This window comes from Actinia tenebrosa, unplaced genomic scaffold, assembly GCF_029948245.1.
Source record: "Actinia tenebrosa isolate PJP-AT-01 unplaced genomic scaffold, QUT_ActTen_1.0 PGA_scaffold8__29_contigs__length_14323225, whole genome shotgun sequence".
NCBI lineage: Eukaryota > Metazoa > Cnidaria > Anthozoa > Actiniaria > Actiniidae > Actinia > Actinia tenebrosa.
This window is the reverse complement of record NW_028292585.1, coordinates 6,771,536-6,783,609: the sequence shown is the minus strand read 5'-3', so window position 1 is coordinate 6,783,609 and position 12,074 is coordinate 6,771,536. Positions and strand designations below refer to the sequence as shown.

Here is a 12,074-nt window from a genome sequence, read left to right as displayed (position 1 = left end):
TCTATCTTCTGGCTCGTAGCGTGGTTTGTTTGACTTTGGCTGTGTGGTTGTTTGGCATCATCCTGTGTTTCCACAGAACAGTTCAGTGTAATTAGCCTTAAATCTAGTGCTGTTGGCAAGCCTATGATTGCACGGCCTGGCGCGTTGGTGATGTAGAAAGGTGCTTTGGTTTGCAATTTGTTGTGTGTGCATTCTATATCATATATGCCTAGTTGACCGATTTCTGATCCGCCGTATGCTGTGAGCTTTGTTGCTGATGGCTTTAGGGCTTTAGGTAGCGGGTTTCCGTCTGGACCAATTTTCTCCGGAAACATCTGTTTGAAAAGTCGAATTGGTAGGATGTTGGCTTGTGCTCCTGTGTCTACCTTGGCCTTCAAGTTTGCAGCTTGTGCGTTTCGCATGTTGGCCAATTGAACGCCTAGTGTTGCGTATACTTCATCTCTGGGTTTAGTATTGACGTTATCGACACTTATTGATTCAAAATTCAATGAGTCAAAATGCTCATGTAAATCATTTGTGTTCACCATCTCATGGACGCGCTTGTTTTTGTGACGTGCGTCTTGTGTGCTGTCTTGATATGATGGTTTTTTGTCTTGTGTCGTATGTTGGTTTGTGGGCTGTTGTGTGGACCTGTTCTTTTGACGGCACATTTTACTCCAGTGGTTAGCTCTGGAGCAGTAATTGCATGTAGAGCCATATGCGGGACATTTTCGGTATTCGTGATTGTTTCCGCAGTTTCCACATTTTCTCATGTTCCCGGTTCCGGATTTTCCTATGGCGTGCACGCTTTGGTTGTCAAGCGGTTTGTTGGATAGCTGTGCTATATGCGCCATCGTTGCTTCGTAAGTTCGGGCGTATTCGATTGCTTTGTCAAGCGTTAAGTCGTTTCCGTGCTCTAGTATTCGCTCTTGAGCTTTAACATGCTTAGTGCCTATAATCAATTGTTCAATCAGGCGTTCTTCTAACTCCTGTTGATCTCTAAACTTGCATTTATTTGCATGATTCCTGCACCTAGTCATGAAATCATCAGTGCTCTCATCGTTATTTTGTTTTAGATGTTGTAGCTGATATCTTTCTAATCTAAAGTTAGTTTTAGGTGCAAGATGCTTTTCGAATTTGGACCAAATGAAGTCGGGCTTTGTTTTGTCATCGTCGTCGGCCCACGTGAAACTGTTGTATATATCTACGCCTTGACGGCCTATCCAAAGTAATATATATGAGGATTTTTCTACATCTGATTTCTTTGAGAACGGACCGGTGAATATTAATTGGCAATATTGTTTAAATCTAGCAAATTCGTCGGTGATATCGGCTCCAGCTTGCCAGTTCATAACAGGGGGCGTGAACCCTGTCGCCATGCTTGATGTGTTTCTTGCCGAAAAAACGCTTATTTCTTAATATTACTGACCTTCCAGTGTCTTGTGTGTTTAGTGCTTTACTTCTGACACCATGTCATGATATTTAGTGGAGGCTTTGATTATGGTTGCTTGCTTTAATGACGATCAATTCGGTATACTTATTCTGGTGCTTAACTTGATACAATGTGTGTAGAGAGAGGGGAGAGAGAGTCATATTACATTTGTTACATAATAGAACCTAATGTTGCGTGACAAGTATATATTATTACATTACCTTTCCATACACGACTATATATACACCCAGACTAGCCGTTTAAACTTTGAAAAGTAGCTTCATTTCAGTGGAGATCATAGCACTTTATTAAAGTGGTATTTTTGATTTTCTTTTCTTTCTCTTCCTTCTCTTTTCTTCTCGTCTGGCTCTCTTCTTTTCGTCTTCTCTTCTCTTCTTTTTTCTTCTTCTTCTCTTCTTCCTTACTTTTTTCGATTTTTGTTTCCACAAAAGCATCTCTTAAAGTGTGACTGTTACAGGTGACGTTGGCGTTATCGCGTATAGTTAGCTGGGCTGTTTTCAAGCGCTTTCAAAGTGTTTCGAAAGCGAGGAAAGCCTGTTAAATAACATGTATTTCACACCACCACCACCACCACCACCACCACCACCAACAACAACAACAACAAAAATCCTAAGAATCGAACATTTGATTTGGTGTGAAATTCATGTTTTTGACCAGTCGTTTCTGGCTGATTTATATAACGCTACATGGAGTATCACTCATAATAGGAGTAGGTGGATTTTGAGTCAATTTTTAAATTTTTCCTTATTAACCAATTAATACAACTTTTTCTTCCATAAGACCTGCAAGGCTTATTTTATTATTTATCATGTACTTGTCAAGGTTACTAAACGCGAGCTTAATATTAAAAATAGTGGTTTATTTCATGTTCTTAATTTTTTATTATTCTTATCGTTATCTATCCACGATACCATGCACTTTTGATACGGAGTAGTGTCATCGCTAATCGATATTCGTTTGGGGCTCACTATACTATCCATTTCTTTGACATTGGAAGATTGATGTGCTGCTAATTTGCAGACCTAAAAAGCAAACAAAATCATGAATAATTATAAATTCTTGGCTACCACCAAAATAGTTTGTCTCTTGTCATTGCATTTAGTGTCGCTGTAATTATCGCTGTTTTGTTTTAATTCCTTAGTAAAGCAATGAGGACGTAAAGAAACCCTGGCAGTGACCACTCTCAGTGCCTACACTTCATACTAACCATCTCTCATGCTTGTGAATTGCATAAAAGCAATCTGTCATTCACAACTCAATGTAAAGCGCCTTTGATTACATCCATATAGAAAGGGCGCTATATAAATCATAAATCATTATCATTATCTAGACTCATTCATAAGTATTTCAACATTTTATTGGATTCCATGTTACTCAACACAAACTAATAATGTATTTTTTACATGTTTCCTTGTTATCCTTAATGTCTATCCAATATCGCTAATAACCAATAGGTTGCGATGAAAGTGTTTTTCTCAACTCCTGGTAATTTTTAAGGTAAACATCGTGATGTATCGGATCGGAGATCGAAGTGTCATCGCTAATCGATATCCATTCGGAGCCCATCGCTTGCCAAACATTGCACGAGTCTTGCTGCATTGCAGATGTTAAGACGGACTTCCTATAAAAATACATTAAAAAAAAAAAAAACAACACTGAATTATAAAAACAAAAATAAATAATAAGTCTAAAGTTTTACCGGCAAATTGAAACATATTTTAATTTGGTCTGTTTTGCATATATATATATTTTTCATATCAAACGAATAATGACATTTTCCAAAGTAAGAAATTGAAAGATTTCCTAAAAGTTAAGTTATTCTTCAAAACTACCCATTTTTATATGACTACAGGTACAGAATAGCCCTATGCTTTTAAATAAATTGATCCAAGAAAAATAGCTCTGGTTTCTCTGGACAGCCTTATCAATCCCATAATCTCAAGCCCATGCGACTTCGATCAGTCGCGTGACAAGACACGTTTGCTTCTTACGTAAGTTTCTAGTCTACACTTTCCTGGATATAAAAAATTGAGAAGTAAAGTTAACAAGCTTAATTTAAGGTTATCTAGTTTACAAGCGAAGTAGAATATCAGACATGACATTAGTTTAACTTTTTGATTTTAAAATGATTAACTTTAGTACTGCAGTACAAACGAACAGCTTAGCTGAGTTAGCTCCAAGATGAACTAAACAGTTCAGCGTAAAATAAAGAGCAGCTTTATGTTGTTATGGCTCATACATGCATATTATACTTAATTGCTCATTATAAAAATAGAGAACTGCGACTTAAAGTGTTGCCGGTACGAATTCGGTAGTTGCATTACGTCTAATCTACGACGCTCCCTTCATGGCTTGCTATACTTTCCTCTCTTACCTCGTTTACACTAATGCTATGCGTTATTCCACTATGCATTCCCTTGCTTACTGTAGTTTCCTCTCTCTTACCTCATTTACAACAATGCTATAGCTTATTCCCCTATACATTACATTGCTTGCTATACTTTCCTCTCTCTTACCTTACTGATGCTGCTTCTTTTACCATAAGGAGGTCCAGGCACGGGCACGGGCATAGTCGAAGAACTCTTATCTACGAACACCAACAATCCAACTATCAAAGTAACAAAGATGAGAACTTTCTTGCCACAGGCCATGTTACTCGTCTGTCTTGTTATACTTAATGGTAAACGCGTTCAGATCTTCAGATGAACTGACTTTTATACCATTTCTCGTGGTAATCAATGCCAGTGAGAGTCATTCAGAATTATGACTCATAAAACGTTTAAAGAGCAGAAAAAATAGATTTAATGCAAAACACTGAGAACACTAGCTTAACGACTTGGGTATTTAATTAGGTAAATAAGAGCAGATCTACCAAGCTATGTGTGGAACGCTATTAGAAAAGAACTAAATTAAACACGGAAGTTTGGAAGTCAAAATCAATGCACATGAATATTTGTCATCTCTAATTCTTTAGACCCAGAACACAGCCCTTCGCCATTTCAGTTTAGTAGGGGCCGTAATTAAGCTGACCGAAAGAGAGCAATAGGGTTTGGGGCGGATATATATTGAATCCAAAGAAAAAAGATAAATTTTCCATTTCATACCACGGGCTATTTCCTTGTACGTTACGAGCATTTTCTTAACGGTTACTTTTAAGGAATTGTATTACTTTAATATCTGTGGAACTATGGACACTTTAAATTTCATTGATCGAACCCTAAAACAACGTCTGGGCGTATCAAAGCCCGAAGACAAATTGTTCAGTGGGTCCTTCATATACTTTTAGAAGATTTCCCGACTACTTTACTTCGCGGACGAAAGAAAGGCCAAGCCAGTTGTAGGATTTCCCCACGCTTTCTCGCACAACGCACCGTTTATGATCCATCTATATTGTCCTTTATAGGCGTGCAATGGGCCATTTCCTCACATTATTTTGACAATAAACCATTATAACTTATCTAAGTAATTTCGCTTCAGAGTGAATGTAGTTATACATCCGTCAGAAGCATCCGTAAGGGTGGAGTGGAGTGAGTTAAAAATAAAAGAATAAATTGAAACCTGCAGAATACGGCAAAGACTAAACTTGCAGAATAGGACGAAACTACGACTCTCTCAAAGTACAGCAGCTTCATTGAGTGGAAAGGAAGAGCATAGGTAGAGGAAAGATTTTAAAAAAGCTACAACGATCGAGAAAAAGCTTGTATTATTATTGTATCACCCGTTTTTTGACTAAGTGGAAATATATAAAAAGAATAACAGAAAAGAACGAGGAAAGAAATAGAAACAAAAACTAGTTAAAAAATTTAAAATGAACAGGTGAACAAATAATTTATTTCAAAAGCCTTTACGAGACGAGACGAAAATCCAGATCTACTCATCTTGTGCTGGCCCACGTTTTATCAACACTAGATAGGGTTTTCAATAGAATTCATGGGCCCCTTTGAGGAAGGTCCAAGTCTTTAAAGCAGCTTGAAGTAAACTGATTTTGTTTAGCTTTGTAACTTTTTAAATTCTATATTGACTCGGAAATAAGCTTACGATCCGCCATTCAGGAAGGAGTTTAAGATAAATATTAAAAATATATATTAAAAAAAAAAAACAAAAAAACAAAAAAACAAAAAAAAAAAAAAAAACCCTAAGCAGTTCTGCAGGACTGTACAAATATTTTGAACTCAAGATATTCGAAAATAAAATTCTATAAATATACATATTCCTCAAACTTTCCAGGCAGTTTTATTATTACACTTTAAATATCCCTTTAATTAAAAGATCGTAAATACGTATTTTTAAGGACTTTTCGTTAGAATTAAAGTTAAAAAGCTGCAAGCCCGAGGTCATATGAGGAATATGAACGCAAAAAGCCCTAAAAAGTCATCTAGCCCGCGGAGAATGAGTCATTTATGAATTGCAATTAAGAAGTAGTAAAGGAAACGGAAGGAAGAAAAGAAAAAGAGAATAACAGGAGTTTAACAACCAAATGGGGGGAAGTTAGGAAAGTAAAACTCTGCTAATGGCATCCATCCGTCCACCCGTCCTTCCATCCGTCCACCCACCCGTCCATCCATCCATCTATTCGTCCGTCCGTCCATCCATCCATCCATCTATCCGTCCATCCATTCACCAATCCGTCCATCCGTCCGGTAGGTAAAAAAGATGTTTGTCCTAAAGGGATTCAACAAACGACTACTCGTTTTTCATTTCTGACAATATTTATTTAACCAGCAGGCTACTCCACTGGACAAACTATCATGGCTGACATAGCCTTAGTAGATTCCAGCTAACTATTTAATCGCCAGCAATTAACCGAGTTTCTCTTGTGTTGTGTCTTATAGGTCTCAACCAAGGGCCTGATAAGGTTATCAATCGATATCTGTTCGGGCAGGTTCGTCGTTTGGTTGACACTGAACGAGTTTGGCTGCCTCACAGATGTGCGCATGTGCACGAGAAGCTGCCTGAAAGAAGAGGAAAGGGGAATAAGAAACAATGAATAGATAAACCATACAAATTACCAACTGCGAAACATAGATTTCGCTGCGAACCGTACACACCTATTTTTAAAGACGTTGTCGGTCGGAGGTTCCTGAAATGGGCGATCTGAGACGGAATTTTTGTGCTTTTATGTTTTCTGGCTAAAATACGAAAAATCACATTCCTAACTCAATGGTAATGCTTCATATTCCAATCTAAAAGGAAACTATGTTGTTCAACTGTGAATATATTACATTTGCAGCGTGTTAATCGGTGATTTTAGATCTCAAACCGACAATGTTTTTTGAAATAGGTGTACTTAACGTTTCAGAATGAGTGAGCAGATTGAAAAAAGCACACTTTCGATATTTCAAAATAATAGAATTCATGAACTATACTCGAACTCCCAACCCTCCTTAAAATATACAAAATAGGTGACTTCGAATTTAAGAGTGCAATGGCATTGTTAATTGTCAAAAAGAAATTCCCTAATATCTACTTCTAATTTTTCATTTTTTTTTTTCATCATCAAAAAAAAAAAAAAACAACAACAAAAAAACAACAAAACAAAACAAAACAAAAACAAACAAAAAAACAAAACAAAATAAAACACACACACACACACAAAACATATCTCATTAACAATTTGTAGAAAGTATTTGGTCACTTTTTTCTTGCGTGAGTTTTATTTGCTTATGAGGATAAACTGTTACCGAGTCGAAAACCGTGGATTTATAAAAACCGCGATATTGAGCTACGAACAAAATGCTTGCTGATTGGCTGATTCCAATAATGACATTACCTGATGGTCTGGTGGTGGTCGACCTGATAAAAGTTTGACAAAACTCTAAAAACGCATTATCTACAACACTTGCTCTTTAAATCCACTTTATACTTTTTCACGCCGTTTTTTTGTTGTGTATATAATTTAGCTCTTCTAAATGTCGCTTAATTTCTGAATGCCTCATACGGAGACAAGTGCGATAAAACGACAGCCTGTGCTTATCATTGAAAGAATACGACTTCAAGTGGCAGTTTGAAGAGTATATCTAACGATTACTCTAAGGGATATTCTGACATTAACAGTCAGGGCACCGTGTGCCATCATTGGAACAATTCGACTTCAAGTGCCAGTTTGAAGAGTATAACTACTCCAAGGGATATCATTAAACGAATGAGGAAAAACGAGTAAAAATGGCCATGGTCAAGGAGTAACATTGAATGTGCTCTCATTAAAGCAGGAAACGATAAACTCATGATTGACTTGACTCTAGCGGAGGCAAAGTGAGTACTGATTGTGGAACTAATAGATGTTACATAAAAGCGGGAGAAGAGGGCGTGGAGCTTAAGTTCAACTTAATCTGTGCCTTAGTCGTTCTGCTGCCTTATGACACGAAAAGGGCGTGGCCGGTGGGTCTATAGACTCATCCACGCGTCTTCTAAAGAGACACAATATGAAACATTGTTTGCTTTACCTTACTTGCGCCGCCTCGCTTTCCAAACGGAGACCCAGGAACAGCCACGGACGCTTCGTTCCCGTCAAGAAACATGGACAGTACTAGCAGCAAAGCTACCAGGACGAATACTTGCTTAGTTGAGTTCATCTTGTTGGTTTGTAAGGTCTTACTCTTCACACATAGGATCTTGTTTTCGAGGTGAGACTTGCAGTTGTTTGAATGCGAAGAAGAAGAAAAAAGAGCCCTATTTTATAGGTTCATTGCTGTAATTACGCAATGTTATCGTGTCCAGCTGGCGTGTTGCGTCAAGTGGATGCTAACAAATAATTGTATGAGACTTGGCGTTCTCAATTCAACAGTCTCAAACTCCAGGACTCTAAAACAACAATTCTCTTCCAACTGTCCAACGCCAACATAATAACTCCTTTTATTAAATACTAATTCAAAGCTTATTAAGGAACTTAAAAAAGACACAGGAGAAACGAAATGCAGGCAAGATTTAATCCTAAAACTAAAATATAAAATTAAAAAAGTTAATAGAAGGCATATGAGTTTTTATGCCTTGATCTTTACATTCAAATCAAGTAGAAAAAGTTAGGTATTGATCTGTTGAACATAACACAAAACACTGTTTGTAGGGTGGTAGGCGAGTAATTTTGTGGGCTGCGCAGTCCAATTGGACTCAAACGCTTGAGAGACTAGTTGGTCTTATGCACGCCCCAAGCTCAGTAATTAATCCCGAAAGTTAGAAAATAGAACAAATCTTTCCTTGCCATAACTTTTTATTAATGAAAAGTTTGATCGACTTTTTTTAGCGCTTCAAATCGTTCTAATTTCATCATATTTTCCCCATTCGCGCTATTGGTATTGATCAAGATTCAGTAATGAAAAATTTGACCGACTTTTTTTAGCGCTTCAAATCGTCCTAATTTCATCATATTTTCCCCATTCGCGCTATTGGTATTGATCAAGTGTTTGGTAAATAGCCATAGGATGCGTATTGATCTCACCAACTTATTGAATAAGTTTTCTTCCGGACATATTAAAATTAACTCCACCTTCAAAGCGTCATATCAAGTAGTTTGTTGCTGCTAATTAAGAAAAACTCATTTAGACCAATAGAATAATCGTACCCAATCGATTCCACTCACTTTTTGATATACCAAAATATCTGCACCCAATAAAATTGTTAATTAAACAACTCTAAAGATAGGTGCAATCACTCCTTAAAAAATCCAGCTGTTAGATTTAGCAAATACGAGATGAAACCACTTCATTGAAGTCCAAAGTTTGCACATTTAATATGGACAATTCTTATTAAGTTGGCAATCTTTGGTCATTGCTGACTTGGGTCCTTTTCTTTGGACTCTTCACATTGACAATGAACTTTAACATGCTCTTTAGAGCCATGATATTTTTGTTGGCCTTGAAGTAATATTTAGAAATGCCACACTAGCCGTGTAAACTCCCCATTACTTGGCATTTTTAAGAGTTTTGTTTTTTTTGAATGCTTTGCGAACTTACATAAAGAGATGAGTTATTGACAATACGATTGATTTTCGCATCTTAGTAAGAGTACCCAACAAAAAGCAGGTTCCGCTGGTTCATTATAGAGGAAGTAAAACCACACAGAGACAATGATATGTAACGAGATAAGCACTTAAAAATAATTCTACAATAATTTTCTCTTGCTACTCTCTGCACTCCTTTTAAGTGTAGTGTGAAAGTGCTCGATAATTCAAGTTTAAGTTTCAATTTCCGATTTTCTAGCGCTACAGGAAAACAGAACAATCTTACTCATCCAAGAAATGATTCTCTTTTGACTACGTTAAACAGTATACCCGCAAATTTAAAGACGTTAGGCGATGATGGCTACCAGTTTATCAGTACATTTAGTTGCAACCTTCAAGTGTGCCCCTCTCTAAATCAAGTCTCACTCGTTCAATAAACTTGTTTCTCTTTAGTCTCGACTTTGGCAACTGTAGAACACGAAAGCACGAGAGACGTTTTTGCAAAGAGATTTTTAAAACCTTATTTGACAAATTATAAGAAAAAGACTATCAAATCAAAGAGATCGATACCCCGAGATAAAACTTTGAATGAGAAAAGACGTGGATCTGAGAGGTAACGAGAAACTACTATCTTTTACGTTGCCTTTGCCGCGATTTGTAATATCCTACCCATAATGCCCTGCGCTGGACATGCGCACTAATCACAGAATGGACACTAACTACTTTGTAAACAAAATGACTTTATTTGGCGCGCAATAGTGTGAGTGATTTGGATTTTTTTTAGATTTTTGAGCGTTTGCAATAGTTACATCAATTATGATAATCTGCTTGACAAGCATCCCAGGCGACACATACATACCTGTCGCCTCGTTCCGTTATCGAATTCACATCGAATTGGAATTTAAAAGTTGATTTTTGTTGAGGGAGAAAAAAAAATCTACCAGTTTTGTCTGTAATCACAGAGTGAGACAATCACGAACGGAACCCTCAGATCCATGCTAGGTGAAAGCCCAAGATCGAATTGGAATTTTAGAAGTTGATTTTTGGAGGGAGGAAAACCGTAGAACCCGGAGAAAAACCCTCGAAGCACAGGAGAGAACCAACAAACAACTCTACTCACATACGAAACCGAGCACGGCGGGGCTCGAACTCGGGTCGCATTGGTGAGAGGCGGCGCATTAGCAGCGCACGCCACCCGTGCTTCCCAAACCGGAGAACCCGAAGAAAAACGAAAAACCCTCCAAGCCCAGGAGCTCGAGAGAACCAGCAAACAACTCTACTAACCTACGACACCATATCCGGTAGTCGGACCCGTGTCTCATTAGTGAGATGCAGAGACAAGCGCATTACGTCACCCGTTCTTCCCTAAAGAGACCACACGCATCGCAACATAACTTTTCAATTGTCAAATGGTGATGAGATATTTACACCACGCATGGAATGATGTCATTAGACAGCTGATGACCTCACAACCAAGGTAGCTAACAATACGTGTGTATAAACACGACGAATAAATACAATGTAACAGACTCGAACCGGCCTGCTGGCTTATATCAACAGAGATATTTAATCAATCGCATTTTTATTTTTACTGATTAGCCTTATCTCTATTTGGTCGTCTATAGGTCTATAGATCTTTTCTTTATTCAAAACACCAGCATGATTAGTAAAACGTTGGTCTTGGTCGTTATGGTCGGAGCGCCTGGTCGGAATGGCACACATAACTACATCCGCATGCTTAGTTTAACAAGATCAAAACAGTTTTCCGTGTTTGATACTCTGATCAAACCACTGGGATGTTGAGAGAAAACGAGAGGAGAGAGGAAAACCACGACGAGTACGTAGAGGAGTGGTTTCGAGCTTCTCGAGGTTATTTCACAACACCAAGGTTTGATAAGAGTATCAAAAACTGAAAACTTTTTTTAAGCTGGTTTATGAAAATAACAAAACACGCACCAAAAAAACGAAAAAATATCTATTATTCTGAGTAAAGGATGAACGCGAGCGTGTTTTGATACCTCATCAAACATGGTTTCGACAATCGTCTAGAGCGCGAGAATATTTCCACAATATTGCTGCAGAAGCAGTTAGACGAGAAGCACACTTAATACAGACACACAGTTATTGCATGTTAGGACCTGTGGAATATGCGGCGAGCAAAACTCGAATTGATCAAGGCGTAGGTCAGACGGATTTTTCGGAGAAGGCTCGGAATATGCTCGGGAGCGGTGTGTCGTACGGGTCTTCGGAAAAACTGCTCGGTAAATACTCGGCTCGGCGCGTAATAGGATGGCGGAGTTCTTTTATAAGAGGAAGGAAACGTGCACTAGTAGAAAGGCACGTTTTCGGTGTGGTTTGCAGGATACTTGTGGGGATATTTTGAGGGTCTATGCGGCCCCTCGAGGAATTCACATGTACACTGTCAAATTTAGTAGTATGTTGATGAATGTTTTCACGTATCTTGGTGCGGCTGTTGGTAAAGGAAAATGTTGTTCTTGCTATATCGTGCAGCACTTTCACTAACATTATGAAACGACTAGTTTTATAAGAAATCTTAACCAGTAAGGTATCATTGTACTAGTCGATTAAAAATGTGGGCCGCCGCTTACTGGTTCAACGGTCTCACCACCGAGACAAGCTTTTGTTTTTTACTTTCGTCGGAGAGGTCAATTACTGGATAAATAACAGCCGAATGGATTAGTTAAA

At 38.0% G+C, this 12,074-nt stretch overlaps 1 protein-coding gene and 2 long non-coding RNA genes across 3 annotated transcripts in view; 1 reads left to right on the top strand and 2 right to left on the bottom strand.

The window, feature by feature from the left end:
• Positions 1 to 12,074, top strand: part of LOC116295004 (usherin-like) — a 64,563-nt gene that overhangs the window by 22,197 nt on the left and 30,292 nt on the right. The gene's annotated exons all lie outside the window — the stretch shown is intronic.
• LOC148905066 (uncharacterized) lies at positions 2,768 to 4,136 on the bottom strand. The gene is made up of 2 exons (XR_016118737.1): positions 3,949 to 4,136; positions 2,768 to 3,053 (listed from the first exon to the last, which is right to left on the bottom strand). It is a non-coding gene; the product is annotated as an uncharacterized LOC148905066 (long non-coding RNA).
• Positions 6,123 to 8,092, bottom strand: LOC116295023 (uncharacterized). The gene is made up of 2 exons (XR_004196975.2): positions 7,876 to 8,092; positions 6,123 to 6,384 (listed from the first exon to the last, which is right to left on the bottom strand). It is a non-coding gene; the product is annotated as an uncharacterized LOC116295023 (long non-coding RNA).